Genomic DNA, 25912 nt, shown 5'->3' with positions numbered 1-25912 from the left:
ATATATGATAAATATAGCATCATACAGAAGATTTCAGTGCCCTAAATATCTAACTGCATCCTGTCTGTTCATCTCTCCCCTTCTTCAAATTACTAATTACCATCAAGGGAGTAAAAAGTTCCAAAATCTTTGACTTTCTCAAAGAATGGTAAAAACTTTAGAGCATAGTAACTGTATTAAAAACACGACTTTTAACCTCTAAGCACCTGATAAAAAATATGCCTGTCTGATGCTGGACTGGTGCTGATGCTGAAGATGAAGTTCCAACACATTTGCCTGTCATGGTAGAATTATAAGACTTGCCACTTGATCAATGCATTGACTTTGGGAAGTGAAAAAAAGACAAAAGAGGCTGGCACATGGAGGTCAGAAGCAGCATGGAGAAGAGCAAGTGATTTCTTAGCAGTAATCATTGTTTATTTTCTTATTTTAAAGGGTTTTGTTTTTTCACCCAACCCATTGTTGCTTTTGAATGGAATGAATATGATGACTGATAGGCTGTGTGTTCCAAAGATTCTTATCACAATTTGATCTAATGTCAGGAAATAACTTGGAAGCCAGACCTGGACACACCTGCAGAGATAAACACGTCTGAGTTGCTTCTGCTAATGTTTCCAGGAGGCTAACTACCATGCCAGGTACATGACTTGTTGCTTGGCAACCTCAGAACCCAAGCTTTAACTGCACTGGAGGTACTGTTCTGATGAGGGTCCGTGGGTATTTTGGGAATTCATCTCAGAACACTGTGGCCTGATATCCATAGTCAAAGCAACTAGGAAGATAGGGACAATTTTCCAGAAAATTGATAAAATATTCATATGGCTCTAATTGATTTGATTGAACTAAATTGATGCTTTTGAGTTGTGCTGGGGAAGACTCTTGAGAATCCCTTGGACAACAAGGAGATCAAACCAGTCAATCCTAAAGGAAATCAACCCTGAATATTCATTGGAAGGACTGATGCTAGAGTTGACGCTCCAATACTTTGGTCACCTGATGCAAAAAACCAATTCACTAGAAAACACCCTACTTGGGGGGCCCTAGAAATTTTGTAACAGTGTGAGAACTTCTTTGGTGTAATTGTTCTCCAGTTTCTGGGTCATCTGCCCAGCAGCTCTATGGTGGGGCTAATGGCGACCTCCTCCAAGAGGACTTATACCACACACCTCACCTCCCAGGTCTGCTGCAGCCAGATCCCCTGTCCCCACAGCAGGCCACTGCTGACCAGTGCCTCTGCAGGAGAAACTCAGACACTCAAAGGCAGAGCTGGCTCAGTCTCTTGTGGGGTCACTGCTCCTTTCCCAGGTCCTGGTGTGCACAGAGTCTTGTTTTGCCCTGCGAGCGTCTCTTGTGGATATGAGGTTTGATTCTAAACACAACTGTGCCCCTCCGATCATCTGTTAGGGCTTCTCTTTTGCTGTTGGACGCAGGTTATCTTTTTTTTAGTGGAATCCTACATTCTCCTGTCGATGTTTGTTCAGCAACTAGTGGCAATTTTGGTGCTTTTCCAGAAGATAAGCACACATCCTTCTACTCCACCACCTTTGCCAACATCCACTGGATCACAGAAAAAGCAAGAGAATTCCAGAAAAACATTTACTTTTGCTTCACTGACTATGCATAAGCCTTTGGCTGTGTGGATCAAACAAACTGGAAAATTCTTCAAGAGATGGAAATACCAGACCACCTTATCTGCCTCCTAAGAAATCTGTATGCAGGTCAAGAAGCAACACTTAGAACCAGACATGGAACAATCAACTGGTTACAAATTGAGAAAGGAGTACGTCAAGGCTGTATATTGTCACCCTGCTTATTTAACTTAGATGCAGAGTACATCATGTGAAATGCTGGGTTGGATGAAACACAAGGTGGAATCAAGATTGCTGGGAGAAATATCAATAACCTCAGATATGCAGATAACACCACCCTTATGGCAGAAAGTGAAGAAGAACTAAAGAACCTCTTGATGAAAGTGAAAGAGGAGAGTGAAAAAGTTGGCCTAAAACTCAACATTCAGAAAACTAAGATCATGGCATCTGGTCCCATCACTTCATGGCAAATAGATGGGGAAACAATGGAAATGGTGACAGAGTTTCTTTTCTTGGGCTCTAAAATCACTGCAGATGGTGACTGCAGCCGTGAAATTAAAAGATGATTGCTCCTTGGAAGAAAAGCTATAACGAACCTACACAGAATATTAAAAAGCAGAGACATTACTTTGCTCACAAATGTCCTTGTAATCAAAGCCATGGTTTTTCCAGTAGTCATGTATGGATGTGAGAGTTGGATCAAAAAGAAGGCTGAGCACTGAAGAACTGATGCTTTTGAGCTGTGGTATTTGAAAGCACTCCTGAGAGTCCCTAGGACAGTGAGGAGATCCAACCAGTCCATCCTAAAGGAAATCAGTCCTGAAAATTCATTGGAAGGACTGATGCTGACGCTGAAACTCCAGTACTTTGGCCACCTTATGTGAAGAACTGACTCATTGGAAAAAGACCCTGATGCTTGGAAAGACTGAGGGCGGGAGGAGAAGGGGACAACAGAGGATGAGATGGTTGGATGCCATCACCAGCTCGATGGACTTGAGTTTGAGTAGTCTCAGGGAGATGAAGGTGAAGGACAGGGAAGCTGGCATGCTGCAGTCCGTGGGATTGCAGTGTCAGACACTACTGTGTGACTGAACAACAATAGTCGATTCACAACATTGTGTTTGTTTCAGATGTACAGCCAAATGAACCCCCCCACACACTCTTTTTCAGCTTCATTTCTCATATAGGCTATTACGGAGGACTGAGTAGAGGTCCCTGTCTATACAGTACATCCCTATTACTTATTTACTTTATATGCTTGTTGCTGTTTAGTCCCTCAGTCATGTCTGACTCTTTGTGACCCAGTGGACTGCAGCCCACCAGGCTCCTCTGTCCATGGGATTTCTCAGGCAAGAATACTGGAGTGGGTCACCATTTTCTGCTCCAGGGGACATTCCCAACCCAGGAATTGAACCTGTACCTCCTGCAAGTCTCCTGCATTGCAGGTGGATTTTTAACCCCAAGCCACCATTTTATATGCAGTAATATGTGTATTAACTATGTCAATCCCAATCTTCCAGTTTGTCCGTCCCCACTTACCAGCTGGTAACTATAAATTTGTTGTCTCCATCTGTAACCCTATTTCTGTTTTACAGATAAATTCATTTAAAATAGAAACCCTTAGATTATGATACAGTTTATCATCAGCAAAATCATGATTATGTAATAGGTATGAAGATCCTACTTCTTTTCCAGGCTGAACTAAAGTACTAATTTTTAGGTTCTGGTGCAGAGACAGTAGTGAATTGTAGGAATTAGATACTTGCCTCTTTCCATGGCTGAGGTCCCTTACCTCTCAACTCTATGCTCACTATACTTGTAGCTAACAATTTTACAGCATTTTCATGAGCAGCGAGTATTAAAGCACTTCACGTAAAATGATTCATTTAATCATCACAAGGATCATAAAAGATAGGTGCTATTATTTCATTGCACAGGTTAGGAAACAAATACAGAGATTAAGTAACTCTAAGAAATGTCACAAGGTCATTAAGCTAGAATTTGAGCATGTGTTCTTTGGCTCTAGAGTTTGTTTCCTTGAGGCTCAGGAGCCAATTCTGACCTCAACAGGGGTTTAAGAAATTCTAAACTAACACATCAGGGGCTTCAGTGAATTTATTTGTCACTTGGTAAGCTCTAATCTCATAGCCTAACTCTGACAATTGGATTTCTGCATTATTCCCAAGGCCAAATGCATATTTCCCAGGAACATTCTATTTTCTAGACACTGGCTTTTCCCAATTGGAACAATAAACTTCTGCCCAGCAACTTCACAAGTGAGGAAAGAAATAGCATTTTTGACATTGGGATAACATTGTAAGTCAACTATACTTCAATAATAATCATAATAATAAAGAAACAGCATTTTTGGGTTTACTCCTATTTACATATTTATCAATTCATTATTTTTCAGCAATGCACTTTGTAAGCAGTTGGGGGCGCAATTCCAGGCACAGTGAACACTACCAGAAATAGAAGGGAGACACAGGGAGCTCAACCCAGTGCTCTGTGACAAATGAGAGGGGTGGGAAGGGGTGGGAATGTGAGGTTCAAGAGGGTGGGGGCGTATGTATACTTATGGCTCATCCATGTTACTGTATGGCAGAAACCAACACAACATTATAAAGCAATTATCCTCCAATTAAATTTTTTAAAAAGAAATACAAGGGAGATTAACAAATATTTTCTGGTGCTTTCTACACACTGGGCATTGTTCTTGGTGGTGAGATTATGATAGGGGCTGAAGCCAAGTTCTTATTCTAATGGAATTTGTACTCAGGAAGACAGGTACAGACAAATGTATGTCATAAAATGTAACGACACTCTGTGTTAAAGTTTGAAGAGTTACGGAGTAAAATAAAGAAGGTGAAGATAAAAATAATAAAATAACGGGCAATTTTTAAAAATAGAAGACCAGGAAGGTCTACCTGAGGAGATGGCATCTGAGCCAAAACTAAAAGGAGATAAGAACAGGCCATGCATGTGGTCAAAGAACCATCAAGAAGAATACTCACACACACCCTGTGGAAGAAACAAGCAACAAGGAAGGTAATGTGTTGGAAGAGGGTAGGTTAGTAGGAGATAGAAGATGAAGTTAGAAAGGTGCTAAGGGCCAGGATTGTGTGAAGTTGTAAGCCAGGGAAGAACCTGGGTGACTGTTGACTCATTGATGTTATTTATTCAAGTCCATAAATTTGCTCATTTGCACCTTCTCAAAATCGTGTTCAGTCTTATAAGAATCATAGAACATTAAAGCTGGTAAAGGATACTCACATGATTCATTGTGGTCATAAATATCATACCTGATTCTCAGAAAATGCCCGCAGAAAGCAAAAACAGCAACAACAGTTAACAGCTTAAGTGCTTAGCGAGTGTTTATAAGGCAATCATTGGGCAAAAAACTATGTACATGGTTTTCAATTGTTTTCATTGGTCTTTTCAGTCTCAGAAAGAAATGGTTAAAACAAATCTCACAGAAGTTAATCAGCCTAACTGTCTGGGGACCATCCATCCAGAGCTCACCATGTCAGGACAGGGCAGAAATAAAAACGTGCTTTCTGGTACAGGTCAGAAAGCCTTCTCTTGTCTCTTTCCATTTCCCTTCTTTTCTTATTGGGTGAGTATTTTTTCTGTGTGTGTCTGTGAGTGTGTGGGTTTTCTTCCCTAACTAGATTGACTTGGCTGATAGGGTACTTTGAATAGAAAAGGCAAAGGGGTCACATGAAGTTAGGGAGATTGAAGATATCTTAGCATTATGGAGCCAGTTTAAAATTTTCCAGGATCAAGTGTAAATTGCTTAGTCTTTTGTGTTCAGATGCCTCAGAGCATGCATTGTCTAATTGGAGGCAAACTCACATTTAACCAAGGTTACAGATTCTCAGATCCAAAATCAGGAAATCCACCTATGAATGTGTATTAAAAATTGAGACTACTAAGGGGATGGAAACTTTTCTTCTTCTAATGCATTGTTTCTGTGGACAGATAATGTGAAAAGCCAGAGTGTAATGAGAAGACTGCACAGAATCAGAACAAAAATAGTTAAATAATTTAATGTTTACGGATATCCAGCTATGACTCTTACTATCAATAATACAGATAGATTGAGTCCTTAGACCTACCTGTCCACCAGCGAGGGCTCCAACAGGGGCTTCCCTGGTGGCTCAGGAGTAAAGAATATGCCTGCCAGTGCCGAAGATATGGGTTTGAAATCTGGTCTGGGAAGATCTCACATGCTGCAGAGCAACTAAATCCATGTGCCACAACTCTTGAGCTGGTGCCCTAGAGCCCAGGAACTGTGGCTACTGAGCCCACACACCACAAGTGTTGAAACCTGCCAGCCATAGAATCCTCGCTCCACAACAAAAGAAGCCATGGCAGTGCGAAGCCCGCGTACTGCAACTAGACAGTGGCCCCGCTCATAGCAACTGGAGTAAAGCTAGAGCAGCAGGGAAGACCCAGGATGGCCAGAATTAAACAAACACATAAAAGAAAAACCGGCAACAAAACCTTAAAAAAAAATACGAAAAAGGAAGAAAGAAAGAAAGGGCTCCAATGAACACTGCCAGTATTTGCCCAAGTATTTCTCCATTCTCCCTGGTTTTAGGGTTGAAGTCATTTTTTTTCAGTGTAGCGCAACAGTAACCGGGGTCCCATATGGCCCGTTTCTTACATGGCAACACTTTAAAGACACCACAGTTTAGCAAGAGTAATTAAAAGACAATTCTAGCCTTTACTTGTAAGCTCTCAATGAACATTAATGAGCATCCAATTCTTAACCCACAGCAGGAATCCACAAAAAGAATTCCCTTTCTTCTCCTTTTCAATTCTCTCACAGACTGCAGGTACCTTGAACTCCCATTGGCTCATTTCTTTCAACTCTCTCCAGGAACTACCCCAGGACATCCTGCCCATGTGGGATCTTTGCATTCTGCTTTCCCTGGCATCCTGCAGCAACCCCCTCCTGACAGGGGCCATTTACATTTATGGTCGTGCCCACCAGCTGTGCCAACTTGCTTCTAGAGGATTGGAGAAACCAGCAACTTTCCATGCCTCAGTCTCCCTCCATCTGCAATAAAGTTCACAGAGGACCTTGGGAATGGAATTTTTTTCTCATTTAGCCTGAATTTCTCAGGAGATATTCTAGTATAGAATTCTCAAGGACGAGCTCTGGTAAATAAAAATTCTCCATCTTGTTGTATCCATAGAGAGTAGCACATTCCAGGATGTAACTGAGTCAAGGTCGCTTCAAAGTGACCATGTTTATCTCTGCTGTGACCCATTATCATTAGATAATATATCCAAATTATAAACAACAACAACATTATTTTCTCTATATTCACATTCTTGAGTGACATCCCACTGTAGCCTTTGGACTTTTGGACTCTGTAATAATCTAAAAGATTATTTTCACAATGCTCATGTACTTATTATCATGTTGACTGCACTTCAGTTGTATATCCATTAAAGCAACACAGAGAATGGCTTTAATTCTCAACTGTCTAAAATCTGGAAAGTACTACAGCAGCCAATAAGTTGGCCTACAACCTTTCCCTTTAGTTAGCTGCCAGATCCAATCTAATCCAATACCAACATATTCAAAAGGGATATCATACCAGAGAACTATAATGAAACTGGAATTGAGAGGCAACACATAATCTTATAGGGAACAGTTTACTCATTGGAACTGTTTCCATGGGAAATATTTAATGCACAGGGATTTTTGAACAAATTAAGTCAAAGAGTGGCACTTCAGAGCAAAGAGTGGCACTGGAAAAATTAATGTTTTTTTGAACCCAGTGTTGTAGAATTCTGTATTTTTGAGCTCTCTGGTCACCCACTGTATATGACACATTTGATGTCATGTATATGCTTCCAATATATTTTTATGATCCTAATGTTGAACCACTTTGACTCCTCTATCTTGTAACAAATTTTCTATTGTTTTTCTCTTCTTCATTATTTTTGACCTTGGATTCATCTTCTTTTAAATCTTTTAACCATCTATCATTGCTAAATGATACACATAATAATGAATCTATCATTGCTAAATAATATATATAATGCACTTTACATAATTCACTATTTCTTCAGCTTTATGCTTTTATCTGTCCGTTCAACCATTCTTTGAATACTATCTCTATCTAGACCATCTTCCTCTAGACATCTTAGATATATGGATCTAACTCAGCCCCCATAAACCTTAAACACTTTCCAAGTCTCTATTACCGACTAAATCATCCCTAGTAATGTCAAATGTTATCTAGAAGGAATTTTAAACAATGGTACCTTTTGTTTACATAGATAAGAGCATGTTTACTGTAAAAATCAATTGCATAACTTAACATCCAGCTCATTCATAAGTAAGAAAAGGGGTTACTATTTGAGGCCCATAGAATGAAATATTGGAGAAGGAAATGGCAACCCACTCCAGTGTTCTTGCCTGGAGAATCCCATGGACAGAGGAGCCTGGTAGGCTGCAGTCCATGGGGTCGCACAGAGTCAGACACAACTGAAGCGACTTAGCAGCAGCAGCAGCAGAATGAAATAAAAATCATGTCTGTTACATTTAGCTCCCAAAGTCCTTTCACCCATACTCTTCAAACTAGTTGCAATTCCAGTAGCATCTCAAATTTTGTAGGGTCATCAGACATTATCTTGTCAGATTCTTTGCTTATGCATAAAGTTCCACTTCTAAAACCCCAACAAATCGATGTCTATTTTTTCCTAAGCACTTCTCATTTAGCTTCTATCTTTGAAGAGCCAATTTTGCACTCAGGAAAATTATAACCAGATTAATAAAGATATTAATTTAAAATAAGAATGGCTTGGGAAGTGATGGAGTCGATCACACATAATTCACACTTAACTAACTAAGAAAATAACACATTATTTTCTTTGGATGATGAGGGCACCCTTGGGAGTGGAAAAAGATTTCAGAAGTCCTGACATGAAATAGGAAGTTTAACTTGGATCAGATAGCATTCATCTTTGAAAACCAATAGCCTTGGCAGGTAAACACACACACACAAACCAAATTCCCTTTTACTTGGATAGGTTAAAATACTCATAGTTTCCTATGAGTAATCAGTCCTTCAGCCATTAACCTCAATTGCTTTCTAAATTGGCCTATCATTTCCAAACCTTGGATTATTTATCCTCTGACTCTGAAATGACTCTTGGATTATTTGTCCTCTGATTCCTCCCTTATGGCAGAAAGCGAAGAAGAACTAAAGAGCCTCTTGATGAAAGTGAAAGAGGAGAGTGAAAAAGTTGGCTTAAAAATCAACATTCAGAAAACTAATATCATGAAATCCAGTCCCATCACTTCATGGCAAATAGATGGGGAAACAATGGAAACAGTGACAGACTTCATTATTTTGGGCTCCAAAATCACTGCAGATGGTGACTGCAGCCATGAAATTAAAAGACGCTTGCTCCTTGGGGGAAAAGCTATGACCAAACCAGACAGCATATTAAAAAGCAGACACATTACTTTGCTCACAAAGATCCATCTAGTCAAAGCTATGGTTTTTCCAGTAGCCAGGTATGGATGTGAGAGTTGGACCATAAAGAAAGCTGAGCACTGAAGAATTGATGCTTTTGAACTGTGGTATTGGAGAAGACTCTTGAGAATCCCTTGGACTGCAAGGAGATCCAACTGGTCAATGCTAAAGGAAATCAGTCCTGATTATTCATTGGAAGGACTGATGCTGAAGTTGAGACTCCAATACTTTGGTTACCTGATGCGAAGAACTGACTCATTGGAAAAGACCCTGATGCTGGGAAAGATTGAAGGCAGGAGGAGAAGGGGATGATAGAGGATGAGATGGTTGGATGGCATCACCAATTCGATGGACATGAGTTTGAGCATGCTCTGGGAGTTGGTAATGGACAGGGAAGCCTGGCATGCTGCACTCCATGGGGTTGCAAAGAGTCAGACACGACTGAGCTGAACTGAATTGAACTGAACTAACTCTGAAATGTTCTGGCAAACCGGAAGCTACCAGAGATGATTACAATTTTTCCCTAATAGAAGTGTGTCCAATCCTACAGTTCCCACCATTGGATAAGTTAAAACATCAGCAATGAATTCAAATTCAAAAGACAGAGTATGACTCTCAAAAGACTATGACAATTTCATGATAATTGAGATGGTCTTACACACACACACACACACAATCACCCATGCACACACATATAAGCTCTTTACAGTTAAAAAGTGTATATTTAAGAGTGTTTGGGGGATTTCCCTGGTGGTCCAGTGGTTGAAACTTCACCTTCTAATGTAGGAGGTGTGGGTTCAATCCCTGTTCAGGGAACTAAGATCGCACATGCCTCCCAGCCAATTAACCAGAAAATAAACAACAGAAACAGTATTGCAACAAATTTAATAAAGACTTTAAAAATGGTCTGCATAAAAAAAAGAAAGCCAGCACTTTGGTATGATGGAAATTCAGTCTGAAGGGTTCATGGCAAGGGGGCTAGTTGCACTACCCGCTGCCTATGTTTTCTCATTCCTCAGTGAAACAGGGTCATGGTTAAGTCCTGGACCTGTTCTTGGAAGGGTGTCGGTTCCCCAACTTCTCAATGGCTAGAGGAATCCTGAGGTACAGGTATTAATACAAAGGCAGGCCTATGTTCCAGCTGTTGTGTAGTCTCTGGGTTGTGTTGCAGAAAAATCATGACTCACATCAGAGAAAGGATTTGAGCCCAACTTAAGATTTGCATAAATTGAACACAGTTCAGTTCAGTTCAGTCACTCAGTCATGTCCAACTCTTTGCAAGCCCATGAATTGCAGCACGCCAGGCCTCCCTGTCCATCACCAACTCCTGGAGTTCACTCAAACTCATGTCCATTGAGTCGGTGATGCCATCCAGCCATCTCATCCTCCGTTGTCCCCTTCTCCTCCTGCCCCCAATCCCTCCCAGCATTAGAGTCTTTTCCAATGAGTCAACTCTTCGCATGAGGTGGACAAAGTATTGGAGTTTCAGCTTAAGCATCATTCCTTCCAAAGAAAACCCAGGGCTGATCTCCTTTAGAATGGACTGGTTGGATCTCCTTGCAGTCCAAGGGACCCTCAAGAGTCTTCTCCAACACCACAGTTCAAAAGCATTGATTCTTCGGGGCTCAGCTTTCTTCACAGTCCAACTCTCACATCCTAATTGAACATTAGCAAGTCCTAATATTTAAAATGGGATAATGAAGTAAAAACTCTCTGCAAGCTGTTTGACAGCCTTATGAATATGCAGATAAGAAACCCCAAACTGACTACCAGTGGTCCGCAGAAAATACATCTGCAGAAACGTGGAGCCAAACTAGAGGATTTAAGTCCGTACAGTGTTTTCCCCGAAGTACAACACTTAGAGGCAAGTTTTATTATAATGCACTGAATCTATTGAGCACTCAAATCAGCTGATAGCATTTTTAAATCACAGTTATTTTGGCATTTCTTATTGAAAGCAATAGAAGAGCGACCAGAAGTAATAAATTTGTTTCTGAAAAGCAGCCTTGCTCATCATTGCTGTACATTGTTGTAACTAGGACAGAATTATGCAGTAAATTTACAGATGCATCGCCTTTATTGTCAGCAATGGCCAGCTTTTTTCCTGTTTATTTTAAGCATGTTTATCCATGGAATTGCTTACATTTTCATCATTACTGCATGGGCATATACTTTAACCAAACCATATCTACCACAGGACAAGGCTCAAGCTATTTAAATGAATAATATGTCTTTGCAAACTCTAGATTATTCGCAGCAAGTAATACTTAGCTCAATGTTCTGACAAACAAATGTCAGGAAAGCACAAGTTTTAAATACATGGCTGTGTCTGAATAACTCACACAATTTCTCTCTACTCCAACAACTGAAGTGACTCGGTTCCTTCTGATATATTGCATGCACCCTGCGTACTCAGTCACTAAGTCGTGTCTGACTCTTTGCAACTCCATGGACTATAGCCCGCCAGGCTCCTCTGTCCATGGGATTCCCCAGGCAAGAATAAAGGATTGGATTGCTATGCTCTCCTCCAGGGGATCTTCCTGACCCAGGGGTCGAGCTCACATCTCTTAAGTCTCCTGCCTTGGGAAGCAAGTTCTTTACCACTAGCACCACTGGAAGCCCAACTGGGATTGAGTATTTACCCTCAAATAATGCAACATAAAGATGAATTGGAAAATAAATCACTGGAAGGGACTAAAAATCTTAGAGGGAACAAACACTCATCACAGACAGCTCTAATATGCTTTCCTATTATTTCTTCCAGCCACTCCATATTTTTTGCCCTAGAGAAGGGAAGGATGGGGAATAGACAACACTAAGGTGACAACAATTATTTTTAAAATTTAGAAATGTGTCATGTTTGTATATTGTTCTACTGAGGGTCATGATGAAAGTGAAAGAAGAGAGTGAAAAACCTAGCTTAAAACTCAACATTCAAAAAATGAAGATCATGGCAAACAGTCCCATCACTTCAAGGCAAATAGATGAAGAAAAAGTGGAAACAGTGACAGATTTTGTTTTCTTGGGCTCCAAAATCACTGAGGATGGTGACTGCAATGACAAAATTAAAAAACAGTTGCTCCTTAGAAGAAAAGTTATGACAAACCTCAACAGTGTAGTAAAAACCAGAGACATCACTTTGCTGACACATGTCTGTATAGTCAAAGCTATGGTTTTTCCAGTAGTCATGTACAGATGAAGGAGTTGGACCATAAAGAAGACTGAGTGCCAAAGAATTGATGCTTTCAAACTGTGGTATTGGAGAAGACTCTTGAGAGTCCCTTAGACAGTAAGGATATCAAATCAGTCAATCCTAAAGGAAATCAACCCTGAATATACATTGGAAGGACTGATGCTAAAGCTGAAGCTCCAATACTTTGGCCACCTGATGTGAAGAACTGACTCATTGGAAAAGACTCTGATGCTGGGAAAGATTGAAGGCAGGAGGAGAAGGGGATGACAGAGGATGAGATGGTTGGATGGCATCACCGACTCAATGGACATGACTTTGAGCAAGCTCTGAGAGATGGTGAAGGACAGGACAGCCTGGCGTGCTGCAGTCCATGGGGTCACAAAGAGTTGGACATGATTGAGTGACTAAACAACAGCTGCTGAGGGTATTCAATCCAATGTATGATAGAATTATATAAGGAAAGATATGGAAGATAATTTCCTTGTTTCCAATTAATCTAATGACTTCCTGCTGCCTTCTTACTTTTGAGTATAAATTAGATTTTTACAATACATGGCATTGGGTCATTGTATGGGATAGGGTAGGAAGTCTTCTAATATTTTGATCAGAAGGTGACTGGCTTTTTTTTTTTTTTGGCCCTTACCGCATGGCATGTGGGACATCGTTCCCTGACCAGGGATCAAAACTGTGCCCCTTGAATTGGAAGCATGGAGTCTTAACCTCTGGACCACCTGATTGGCTTGTCTGTGAGTCTTGAGACATTATTTAATCTCCACTTTCCTTCCCCCACAGAAATCAACAAACTGGCAATATATATTAGTAGCAATCCACTTTTATCCAAAACTTTTGCACCTGAAGCACTTTCCTACTCATTGCTATATTTGATCCTCACAATTCTTCTTTATTTCTTTTTATTTTTCTCAATTTCATTATTTATATTAATTGGAGGATAATTACTTTACAAAAATGTGATGCCCTCTGCCATACGTCAACAATGCCTCTTTAGGACTGTTAGGACTGTTTAGGACTCCACTTCCTTAAAAAAAAACTGGGACTCATAGAGTTCTAGATGGAGCAGGAAATGGCAACCCACTCTAGTATTCTTTCTTGGGAACTCCCATGGAAAGAGGAGCCTGGCAGGCTACAGTGCGAGTGCGTGGGATCGCAGTCTGGACATAACTTAGTGAGGAAACAACAGCAACAGAGCTCTAGAACCTAAAGGTCTCCCAGCTAGCCAGTGAAGCAGGAAAAGTAGAAGCCAAGTATCAGCACACAAAGCTACGGCAGAATACCCATAGTGGTGAAAAGTGAAATGTAATTGTGACAGAGACAATGTTCACGAATGCTATGGGCATGCAGGAAGACAGGATTTCTACCACTTGCATCATTTGGAGCCAGGAACTAGTCAGTGCCAATGGAATGCTCAGAAAGGTTCGAATGCCCCTGGAGGGCCACAATCAATTTTACCCTTAAGATGCTCCCCTGTTCTTTGTCTACAATCAATCAAATGCAGAGGATACGGAAGAGGTTCTCAAGGTTTTGAAGGGTTGGGGTTGCGTGAGATGGAAGACAGCCTGGATTCTAGATCTCCCCCATTTAGAATAGAAATTCTAAGGAGATTGCCTCAAACACAGGCATCTTCACTGTCCTTTTTGAGTGAGTCAATTTGTTTTTTATTAAACCACTGAGATGTTAGGATTGTTTATTACTGAAGTTAGCAAACTCCTGGCTAATACAGATATTGAACCAGAAGTAATTATATCTATGAATTACTCTTGCAGAAGAGAATTCTAGTTTTCTTCCTTACTCAAATTGTTACTTCTTGATTTATTGAAATGTCTTTCCTGTGGTAGACAATGAGTTAATGAACTCCAAATGATAATACATCAAGATCCAAATAGGGCTTATGGCTTGATTTTTTTTTTTTATTCAAAAAATCCATTTGAGGAAAGGAGTAAAAGGAAAACACTTTTCGGGTTGCAGAGAAGTAGGTAATTTAGTTGTACTGAAATAGGAAGATAAACTGAGGGTTCTTTCAAAGCCTGATAGAATAGAAATTTAGCAGGAAACAATGGCACTGGTACAAGAGGTGTAAAAACCAAAGGCCGGGATTAATTATGTCTGAGAAATATTCCTGCTGCTGCTGCTGCTAAGTCACTTCAGTCGTGTCCGACTCTGTGCGACCCCATAGATGGCAGCCCACCAGGCTCCGCCATCACTGGGACTCTCCAGGCAAGAACACTGGAGTGGGTTGCCATTTCCTTCTCCAATGCATGAAAGTGAAAAGTGAAAGTGAAGTCGCTCAGTCCTGTCTGACTCTTAGTGACCCTGTGGTCTGCAGCCTACCAGGCTCCTCCATCCATGGGATTTTCCAGGCAAGAGTACTGGAGTGGGGTGCCATCGCCTTCTCTGGAGAAATATTCCTAGAAAGCCATTAATCCATTGTTTTTCATCCATTGTCAGAGTAACCACTAGAGATGAGTGACCTGCCAATAATAGTCAAAGGAGAACAAGTCAGGTCATGAACTCCTACAACTGACAAGTGTAAAACCTCCAAATGGAAAAAAAAAAAAAAAAAAAAGCCCTTTGAGGACAGCAAGGGGCTTAAGTGGGGACAGCAAATCTTGTTGACTGAGAACAGCTTGTAATGTATCATCAGATGCAGAGCTTTGTCACTTCTTTATTCTCAGAGGGTATGCTGAATGATGAGTGTGAATTTGATTGTCCCAGGAGTCATGGAAGTTGCTGTGTGGTGCTGTAATCATAAAAATGAGTATTTAACATCTTCTTTAAAAGTATGTATAATTGAATAATGAAGACTATGTATCTCTTTCTTTAATTAAAATAGAAAAATAAAGGATTTTACTAGACCCAAAGACAAGAAACAACAGCAGGAATAGAGGACAGATGGGAGATGGATGACAGGGAGGGAAGAAAAGCTCTTAGGAAATAATAAGAAATGTATAAGAAAGAAAGTACAAGAAATCCCTCGCAAAAACACTACCGCTGTAGTTCAAGCAAAGTAATAAAGAGGCCAGTGTTACTAGAAGAGATAGAGTGTTCCCTGATCAGTAGTGTCTGACTCTTTGTGACCCCATGAGCCATAGCCCGCCAGGTTGCTCTGTCCATGAGCTTCTTCAGGCAAGAATACTGGAATGGGTAGCCATTCCCTTCTCCAGGGGATCTTCCCAACACAGGGATTGAACCTGGGTCTCCTGCATTGTAGGCAGATTCTTCACCATCTGGGCCACTGGGAAGCAGATGGAAACAGACTATCTGAATGGTCCGTCAGGGAGGAAAGTCAATTGAAATGTATCAACTGTAATATGAATTACTTCAGCTATACAAGTGAGAGGGCAAAGAGTTTTCTCACTGTAATTGGACAGAATGAATAAGATTCAAGCATCAGGACTGTCCAAAAAAAAAAAATGATAATCAAATATGATGACATCTGACAACTACATTCAAATAATCAGCTACATTCTTCTTAGAAAATATCACTAATTAACATAGGTTTGAAGAACATAAAAAGAAGGGTTTGACTATTATCACTTTAAATTTATATGAAAACTTATGCTTTAAAAGAACTTTCACAAGGTCATCTAATGCAATCTAATGGTTGCATTCATGACAAAGAAGATACATATGTATAATGTTTCATATATTAAACAATACTTACATAATACTCATATACTGCATGTATTATATAGTATATAAAATATTTATAATAAACCTATTATATACTTTATATATCTATGTTATATAAGATATATAATACATATGTATCTAATGTATTATAATATACAGTGCACATATATAACATGTAGTTTTTTGTCATTATGTCCAACCTTTTGCTACCCCGTGGATTGTAGCCTGCCAGGCTCCTCTGTCCATGGGGTTTCCCAGGCCAGAATACTAGAGTTGGTTGCCATTTCCTTCTCCAAGGGATCTTCCTGACCAGAGATTGAACCTGTGTCTCCTGCATTGGCATGCAGATTCTTTACCACTGAGCTACCAGGGAAGCCACATTATATATATTTTATATGTTGTAGAATGTCTAATGTATATATTGTGTATATATATTATGTAAAACTTACTATAGGTATATATAACATACAGATATTCTATATATTGTGTTTGTAAAATTTATACAATGTTTATGGTAGGTACATGTACATATATCCAAGTATATAACATGGACTTTAAAGCTTTGCCAAGTTTCAGTTCAGTCGCTCAGTCGTGTCCAACTCTTTGCAACCCCATGAACTGCAGCATGCCAGGCCTCCCTGTCCATCACCAACTCCCGGAGTTTATCCAAACTCATGTCCATTGAGTCAGTGATAGCAATTTATAGAATTTGGATTCAAATTTAGGTAGATACCTAGATACTCCATAGATTTGATACTCTTTCACCATGGCATTCTAAGAAGGGAATTATCAATGTTTTCTTTCAGCTATTCAGTTATTAAAACTAATTTGTCCATTAGTTGTTTGTTAGAAATGTTAGACTAGTAATACCTAATTTGAAGAATGTACGTTCCACTATAATAAAGACCTAGACATGTTCAACTTCAAAGGCCACCTGGGAACAGAATAAGCCATCTTTGCTTCAGTTCTGTGTTTCTGAAGTTTGAACAGTCACTAGATCACCTGCAAAGTTGATTATAGATTTTCAGTCCCTGAACTACTAACCAGAACCCCATAAAAGGGACTTGGGAAACTGATTATTAAAGAAGCACTCCAGAGGACTTTTATGATCAAAGAAGTTTAAGAAATACTAATTTAAACCCTTGCCTTTCTGAGAGCATGTCTGAGCCAACGAGTGTTTAAGAACTATGCAAAATATAAAATTTTAACCATCTTAGTATTTCTATCTTGGAATGAGTAAATAGTAGAACATTTTTTACTTCAAGACAGGAACAAGAAATGCGAGTGCATTATAAAATTATAACATCCAGTAATGGTTCACAATTATCTTGAAAAATAGTGTTTTATGATGCTCACCTTCAAAGACTTTTTTTTCCTACTGGCATTTCTAACACCTTTACTATCACCTAAATCTCATTTTTCTCCTTGTGTTATCTTCAGTGGAAAGAAGCACCTTGAGGTCTTTGACTAAATTCACTTTGTATGAACAAATCTTCAACTGTCCTGACTGCTTACTTCATATAAGAGACAGTCTTTAAAAACATTAACATTTAACCTTTTTAAAAAAATGTACCAAAATAAATTTCTCCTTTGGCTCACAGTATGAATTGCATGGATTAGGAGTGGTGTATTTTAAGTTTCATGATGCTATACTGTGTATGGCCCCTGAGCCAGGGCACCATAGTCATGAGGAATTTCTTCTTATGTTTCTGAATTATCAGATAATTTACATGACTGTCTCCAAAAAACTGGCATTCTCTTTGCCCAAAGAGTTTTGCTGTATCTCAACTATTCCTCTTCTTTGTTGTGGGGAGGATAAAATATATATATATATATATATATATATATATATAGACTTGGATTTTTATTTTAACTGTTTATGGAAATCAACTGGATATATAATAAACTGTACGTATTTAATGCATAGAATTCCATAAAGCTTGAAATACATCTGTTTATAAAACCATCACCATAGTCAAGATAACTGGTGTGTCCACCAGCACTAAGAGTTTCTCATGCTCTTTGTAATCTCTCTCTCTCCCCATCTTCATTTTTAAGGAACCACTGTAGTTTGCATTTTCTAAAATTAAGTCTACATTATGTTTTACTCTTTATTTCTTTGTCTAGCTTCTATTTCTTAGCATAATGGTTTTGAAACATTCATATCAATAGCTTCCTCTTTTATTTCTGAGTAGTATTCCACAGTATATAGTGTATACAAGATTGCGAAATAGAAGGACGTGTGCTCAACTTCCCTTGTGACAGCTCCAAAATTACAACTTACTGTCAAACAACCACTAACAGGAGAATGTTCAGTCAATTCAGTTGCTCAGTTGTGTCTGACTCATTGCGACCCCATGAATCGCAGCACGCCAGGCCTCCCTGTCTATCACCAACTCCCGGAGTTTACCCAAACTCATGTGCATTGAGTCAGTGATGCCACCCAGCCATCTCATTCTCTGTCGTCCCCTTCTCCTCCTGCTCCCAACCCCCCCAGCATTAGGGTCTTTTCCAATGAGTCAACTCTTCACGTGAGGTGGCCAAAGTATTGGAGTTTCAGCCTCAGCATCAGTCCTTCCAATGAACACCCAGGACTGATCTCCTTTAGGATGGACTGGCTGGATCTCCTTGCAGTCCAAGGGACTCTCAAGAGTCTTCTCCAACACCACAGTTCAAAAGCATCAATTCCTCAATGTTCAGCTTTCTTCACAGGAGAATGTTGGATCCCACCAAAGAAAGATACCCTACATCCAAGGGCAAAGGAGAAGCCCCAGCAAGAGTGTAGGAGGGGCAAAATCATGTTTAGAATCAACCACTATACCTACTCCAATATTTTTGCCTGGAGAATCCCATGGACAGAGAAGCCTGATAGGCTACAGTCCATGGGGTTGCAGAGTCAAACATGACTGAGCAACTTCACTTTCTTTTCACTTTCCATAACCACCAGAGATGCTTGGAGGGCTCAAACAAAACCTTGGGCAAACCAGGAGACCTCACAGAGACTGAACCAGACCTGCCTTTGAGTGTTTGAGTGTCTCCTGTGGAGGTATGGGTCAACAGTGGCTCTGGGTGCCACAGACCTGGGTATGGCATAAGCCCTCTTGGAGGAGGTTGCCATTAACTCCACCGTAGAGTCACCAGAACTGAAACAGGACTGGGGAAACAGACTGCTGGGGGGCACAAATAAAAGCTTGTGCACACCAGGACCCAGGACAAAGAAGCAGTGCTCCCACAAAAGACTGACCCAGATTTGCCCGTGAGTGTCCAGGAGTCTCCAATGGAGGCATGGGTCAGCAATGGCCTGGTTCAGGGTCACAGGAATTGAGTGCAGCAGTGCTTGCATAGGACCTTTTGAAGGAGGTCACCATTATCTTCATTACCTCCACCATAGTTTGGACACAGGTCAAAGAACAGGAGGGAACACAGCCCCAACCATCAACAGAAAACTGGATTAAAGATTTACTGAGCATGGCCTGTTAGAATAAGACCCAGTTTCCCCCTCAGTCAGTCTCTCCCATCAGGAAGCTTCCATAAGCCTCTTATCCTTATCCATCAGAGGACACACAAAATGAAAACCACAATCACAGAAAACTAATCAAATTGATCATATAGACCACAGCCTTGGGTAACTCAAAGAAACTATGAGCCATGCCATGTAGGGCCACCCAAAACAGATGGGTCATGGTGGAGAGTTCTGACAAAATGTGGTACACAGGAGAAGGGATGACAAACCACTTCAGCATTCTTGCCTTGAGAGCTCCATGAACAGTATGAAAAGGCAAAAAGATATGACACTGAAAGATGGACTCCCCAGGTCGGTAGGTGCCCCATATGCTACTGGAAAACAGTGGAGAAATAACTCCAGAGAGAATGAAGAGACGGAGCCAAAGCAAAAACAATACCCAGTTGTGGATATGACTGGTGATGGAAGGAAAGTCCAAAGTTGTAAAGAGCAATATTGCATAGGAACCTGGAATGTTAGGTCCATGAATCAAGGTAAATTGGAAATGGTCAAACAGGAGATGGCAAGACTGAACATAGACATTTTAGAAATCAGTGAACTAAAATGGATGGGAATGGATGAATTTAACTTGGTTGGCCATTATATCTATTACTGTGGGCAAGAATCCCTTAAAAGAAATGAAGGAGCCCTCATAGTCAAAAAAAGAGTCCAGAATGCAGTTGTTGGATGCAATCTCAAAAGTGACAGAATGATCTCTGTTCATTTCCAAGGCAAACCATTCGATATCACAGGAATCCAAGTCTATGCCCCAACCAGTGATGCTGAAGAAGCTGAAGTTGAACATTTCGATGAAGACCCACAAGACCTTCTAGAACTAACACCCAAAGAAGATGTCTTTTACTTCATAGGGGACTGGAATGCAAAAGTAGGAAGTCAAGAGATACCTGAAGTAACAGGCAAATTTTGCCTTGGAGTACAAAATGAAGCAGGGCAAAGGCTAACATAGTTTTGCCAAGACAATGTACTGGTTATGGCAAACATTCTCTTCCAACAACACAAGAGAAGACTCTACACATGGATATCACCAGATGGTCAATACTGAAATCAGACTGTTTATATTGTTTGCAGCTAGAGATGGAGAAGCTCTATTTGGTCAATAAAAATAAGACTGGGACCTGACTATGGCTCAGATCATGAACTCCTTATTGCCAAATCAGATTGAAACTGAAGAAAGTAGGGAAAACCACTAGGCCATTCAGGTATGACTAAATCAAATCCCTTATGATTATACAGTGGATGTGACAAATAGTTTCAAGGGATTAGATCTGATAGAGTGCTTGAAGAACTATGGATGGAGGTTCGTGACATTGTACAGGAGGCAGGAATCAAGACCATCCCCAAGAAGAAGAAATGCAAAAAAGCAAAATGGCAGTCTGAGGAGGACTTACAAATAGCTGAGCAAAGAAGAGAAGCTTAAGGCAAAGGAGAAAAGGAAAGATACACCCATTTGAACGCAGAGTTTCAAAGAATAGCAAGGAGAGATAAGAAAAACTTCCTCAGTGATCAATGCAAAGAAATAGAGGGAAAAAATAGAATGGGAAAGACTAGAGATCTCTTCAAGAAAATTAGACATACCAAGGGAACATTTCATGCACAGATAGGCTCAATGAAGGACAGAAATGGTACGGACCTAACAAAAGCACAGAAGACTATGCAGAAGACTATAGAGAAGACTATACAAAAAAGATCTTCCTGACCCAGATAAACACGATGGTGTGATCATTCAACTAGATCCAGATATCCTAGCATGCGAAGTCAAGTGGGCCTAAGGAAGTATTACTACGAACAAAGCTAGTGGAGGTGATGGAATTCCAGTGGAGCTATTTCAAATCCTAAAAGATGATGCTGTGAAAGTGCTGCACTCAATATGGCAGCAAATTTGGAAAACTCAGCAGTGGCCACAAGACTGGAAAAGATCAGTTTTCATTCCAATCCCTAAGAAAGGCAAGGCCAAAGAATGTTCAAACAATACACAATTGCACTCATCCCACACGCTAGCAAAGTAATGCTCATAATTCTCCAAGCCAGGCTTCAACAGTATATGAACCATGAACTTCCAGATGTTCAAGCTGGATTTAGAAAAGGCAGCAGAACCAAAGATCAGATTGCCAACATTCGTTGGATCTTTGAAAAAGCAAGAGTCCCAGAAAAACATCTACTTCTGCTTCATTGATATGCCAAAGCCTTTGACTGTGTGGATCACAAGAAACTGTGGAAAATTCTGAAAAAGATGGGAATACCAGACCATCTGACCTGCCTCCTGAGAAATCTGTATGCAGGTCAAGAAGCTACAGTTAGAACTGGACATGGGACAAGGGACTGGTTCCAAATTGGAAAAGGAGTACATCAAGGCTGTATATTGTCACCCTGCTTATTCAACTTATATGCAGAGTACATCATGTGAAATGCTGGGCTGGACTAAGCACAAGCTGAAATCACAATTGGTAGGAGAAATATTAATAACCTCAGATGTGCAGATGATACCACCCTATGGCAGAAAGTGAAGAAGAACTAAAGAACCTCTTGATGCAAGTCAAAGAGGAGAGTGAAAAAGGTGGCTTAAAACTCAACATTCAGAAAACAAAGATCATGGCATCCGGTCCCATCACTTTCATGGCAAATAGATGGGGAAGCAATGGAAACAGTGACAGACTTTATTTTCTTGGGCTCCAAAATCACTGCAGATGGTGACTGCAGCCCTGAAATTAAAAGATGCTTGCTCCTTGGAAGAAAAGCTATTACCAACCTAGAGAGCGTATTACAAAGCAGAGATACTACTTGGCTAACAAAGGTCCATCTAAACAAAGCTATGATTTTTCCAGTGGTCTTGTTGGATCTGAGTTGGACTATAAAGAAAGCTGACCACCGAAGAATTGATGCTTTTGAACTGTGGTTTTGGAGACAATGCTTGAGAATCCCTTGGACTGCAAGGAGATCCAACCAGTCAATGCTGAAGGAAATCAGTCCTGAATATTCATTGGAAGGACCGATGCTGAAGCTGAAGCTCCAATACTTTGGCCACCTGATGTGAAGAACTGACTCATTGAAAAGAGCCTGATGCTGGGAAAGATTGAAGGCAGGAGGATAAGGGGCTGATAAAGGACAAGATGGTTGGATGGCATTACTGACTTGATGGACACGAGTTTGAGCAAGCTCTGGGAGTTGATGATAGACAGGGAAGCTTGGTGTGCTGCAGACCATGGGGTTACAAAGAGTTGGAGAAGGAAATGGCCACGCACTCCAGTATTCTTGCCTGGAGAATCCCAGGGATGGCGGAGCCTGGTGGGCTGCTGTCTATGGGGTTGCACAGAGTCAGACACGACTGAAGCGACTTAGCATAACATAGCATAGCATAGCAAGCAACTGAACTGAACTTAATTCTACTGTAAGAAAGTAACAGAATTTATCCATTCACCAGTGCATTATATTTGTACTATTTCCATTTGGGACAATGAGAAATTAAGCTATCAACATTTTCAGCAAATCAAAAGAATATATGGTAGTATCACTGTGGTTTTGATTTGCATTTCCCCCACTGCTAATAATTTTCAACAATTTTTTTGTGCTATTTGTGACCCTTCCATCTTCTTGGTTCAGTCAGTTTAGTTGCTCAGTCATGTCCGACTCTTTGCGACCCCGTGAATCACAGCACGCCAGGCCTCCCTGTTCATCACCAACTCCTGGAGTTCACTCAGACTCATGTCCATCGAGTCAGTGATGCCATCCAGCCATCTCATCCTCTGTCATCCCCTTCTCCTCCTGCCCCCAATCCCTCCCAGCATCAGAGTCTTTTCCAATGAGTCAACTCTTTGCATGAGGTGGCCAAGGTACTGGAGTTTCAGCTTTAGCATCATTCCTTCCCAAGAAATCCCAGGGCTGATCTCCTTCAGAATGGACTGGTTGGATCTCCTTGCAGTCCAAGGGACTCTCAAGAGTCTTCTCCAACACCACAGTTCAGAAGCATAAATTCTTCGGCGCTCAGCCTTCTTGGTTAAGTGTCGTTTAAAATCTACTGTTCATTTTAAAAATTGAATTGATAGAGTTTACATTCAAGACACAAGTCCAGCTTCCGCATTCTTACAAATATTTTCTCTTTGCTGAAATAATGTCTTCTTGGTATGCCTTTTCAGTTTCTTCACATAATTATTGGAACAGTGAGTTTTAAATTCTACTGAAGATCAGTTTATAAATTTTCCTTCTCTGTCTCCTGGTTCTTCTTCCCTATTTAAGAAATCTTTGCCTCATTCAAGATCATTATGATTAAGATTTTCTCTTTTTTTTTAACTTCTTGAGGTTCTTTTTTAATTCATGCACTGCATCTATGATCCATTTTTAATTACTTTTTATATGTAGTATGAGGTAAAAGTTAAAGTCTTTTTTAAAAATAGTTATCAAAATAATCCTATTCTTATTTAAAAGATTACCATTCTTCCATTGAATCCTCTTGACATTTTGTAACCATCATATATATGTATATATAAAGATATTTGACATATATATATACATATATATGTCATGTTTTATATTTCCCATCCATTCAAAAAACATAATTTTATGATTTATCTTTGATGCATAAATTATTTCAAGATATGTTTATAATTCCAAAAATCTAAAGATTTTTCAAATATTTGCGTTCCTCTTTAGTTTAACTTTTTTGTACTCAGAAAATCTATTTTATATGACTTCAACTATTTTAAATAAATATGGACTTTTATATCTTCAAATATATGATCTATCTTGGTAAATGTTCTATGTATATTTGAAGAAAACATATATTCTGCTGTCTTGGGATGAAGAATCCTATAAATGTTGATTAACTCAAGTTGGTCAATAGTGTTCTATTCATTATTGACAAACGTACAGAATTTTCATGTATTTCTCCTTGATGTTCTATCAGATTCTATATTATATATACTGAAATGATATTATTAGCTGCATAAATATTTGAGATCATTATGCTCTCTTTATGAATCAATTCCTTATTACTGTAAAATGCTTCTTTTTATTCCTTATAAAATTCTTTGTTCCAAAATCTACTTTTTCAAATATACAGACACTCCAATATTCTTTGATAAATATAAGCATGGTATAGCTTTCCTTTTTATCTATACTTTTCCTTTAACTCTATCTGCAATTTGTAATTAATTTGTTCTTGTTGACAGCATATAATTGGAACTTTTACTTCCAATATGATTATTTATGTCTTTTAATTGATAGACATATTCAATTTATTTTAAAATGTGTTTATTGGCACAGTTGGATTTAAACTTTTCATATTATTGCTTTCTATTAATCTCATATGCTATTTCATTTTCAATTTTATATCTTTTTTAGACCCAAATTTGATTTTTCCATTTTTTACCTCTGCCATAGGTTTATTAGCTCTATTATTTTTTCTTTTTTCAGTGATTTCTCAAACAGTTACAGTGTATAGCTTTAACTTATTGCAATCTACCTTCAATTTTTATACTATTACATCCATGGTATGAGGACTTTAAAATATTCTATTTTTGTTTCTCCCTTCCAGTCATTGTTCTGTGTTACTTGAGAAACCCTCAAATCCTTAAACAGTCACTGAAGATCTACTATCTCACGCTAAACTTCCCTGTGAATTTTATCTCCCACTCAGATGTTTGACACGGAGAAGGCAATGGCACCCCACTCCAGTACTGTTGCCTGGAAAAATCCCATGGATGGAGGAGCCTGGTGGGCTGCAGTCCATGGGGTTGCTAAGAGTCGGACACGACTGAGCGACTTCACTTTCACTTTTCACTTTCATGCATTGGAGAAAGAAATGGCAACCCACTCCAGTGTTCTTGCCTGGAGAATCCCAGGGACAGGGGAGCCTGGTGGGCTGCTGTCTATGGAGTCATACAGAGTCAGACACGACTGAAGTGACTTAGCAGCAGCAGCATGATGTTTGACAAGGTCTCTGTTCCTACCAAATATTGATGCAATTATGTGAACCCTTCTGATATTCTCCCCAGTTCATGTTATTTTTCCCCATGCCTCAAAATGTCTATCAACTGTATTTTTAGTTTCCCTTATAAACATCTTTTAAGTTTCAGCTACTATCATTTAGCCTTATTAAAATTCTTCAGATATATTCTGATTTCCAAAGACATTAATGTCCTTCTCTGAGCTTTTATAAAGCTCATTCTGTATAATACTCACAAAGTACTTAATGTATTATAATTATTACATACATATCCAGGTTCTATAATTTAAAAGTGCCTAAACACTTGCAGCTGAAGTCATAGCTAATGATTCTCTGAATTCTTTGCAGTGCCCAGCACAACACATGTATGTCTCCTTGGTGCCAAAGCAGTGTTTTGAAAAAAATTAGTCTTAGATAACACTTTAATCATGAAATGAAAACATTTACTCCCATAAATATGGTAATTATTCTAAGTTTGGGGATCACAAAGCATGTTAGCTAGAGTGCAGTCATAAGAAA

Source organism: Bison bison, unplaced genomic scaffold, assembly GCF_000754665.1.
Source record: "Bison bison bison isolate TAMUID 2011002044 unplaced genomic scaffold, Bison_UMD1.0 scf7180017864105, whole genome shotgun sequence".
In the NCBI taxonomy this organism is placed as follows: Eukaryota; Metazoa; Chordata; class Mammalia; order Artiodactyla; family Bovidae; genus Bison; species Bison bison.
The sequence above is the reverse complement of the archived record's forward strand: the minus strand, read 5'-3'. Positions refer to the sequence as shown.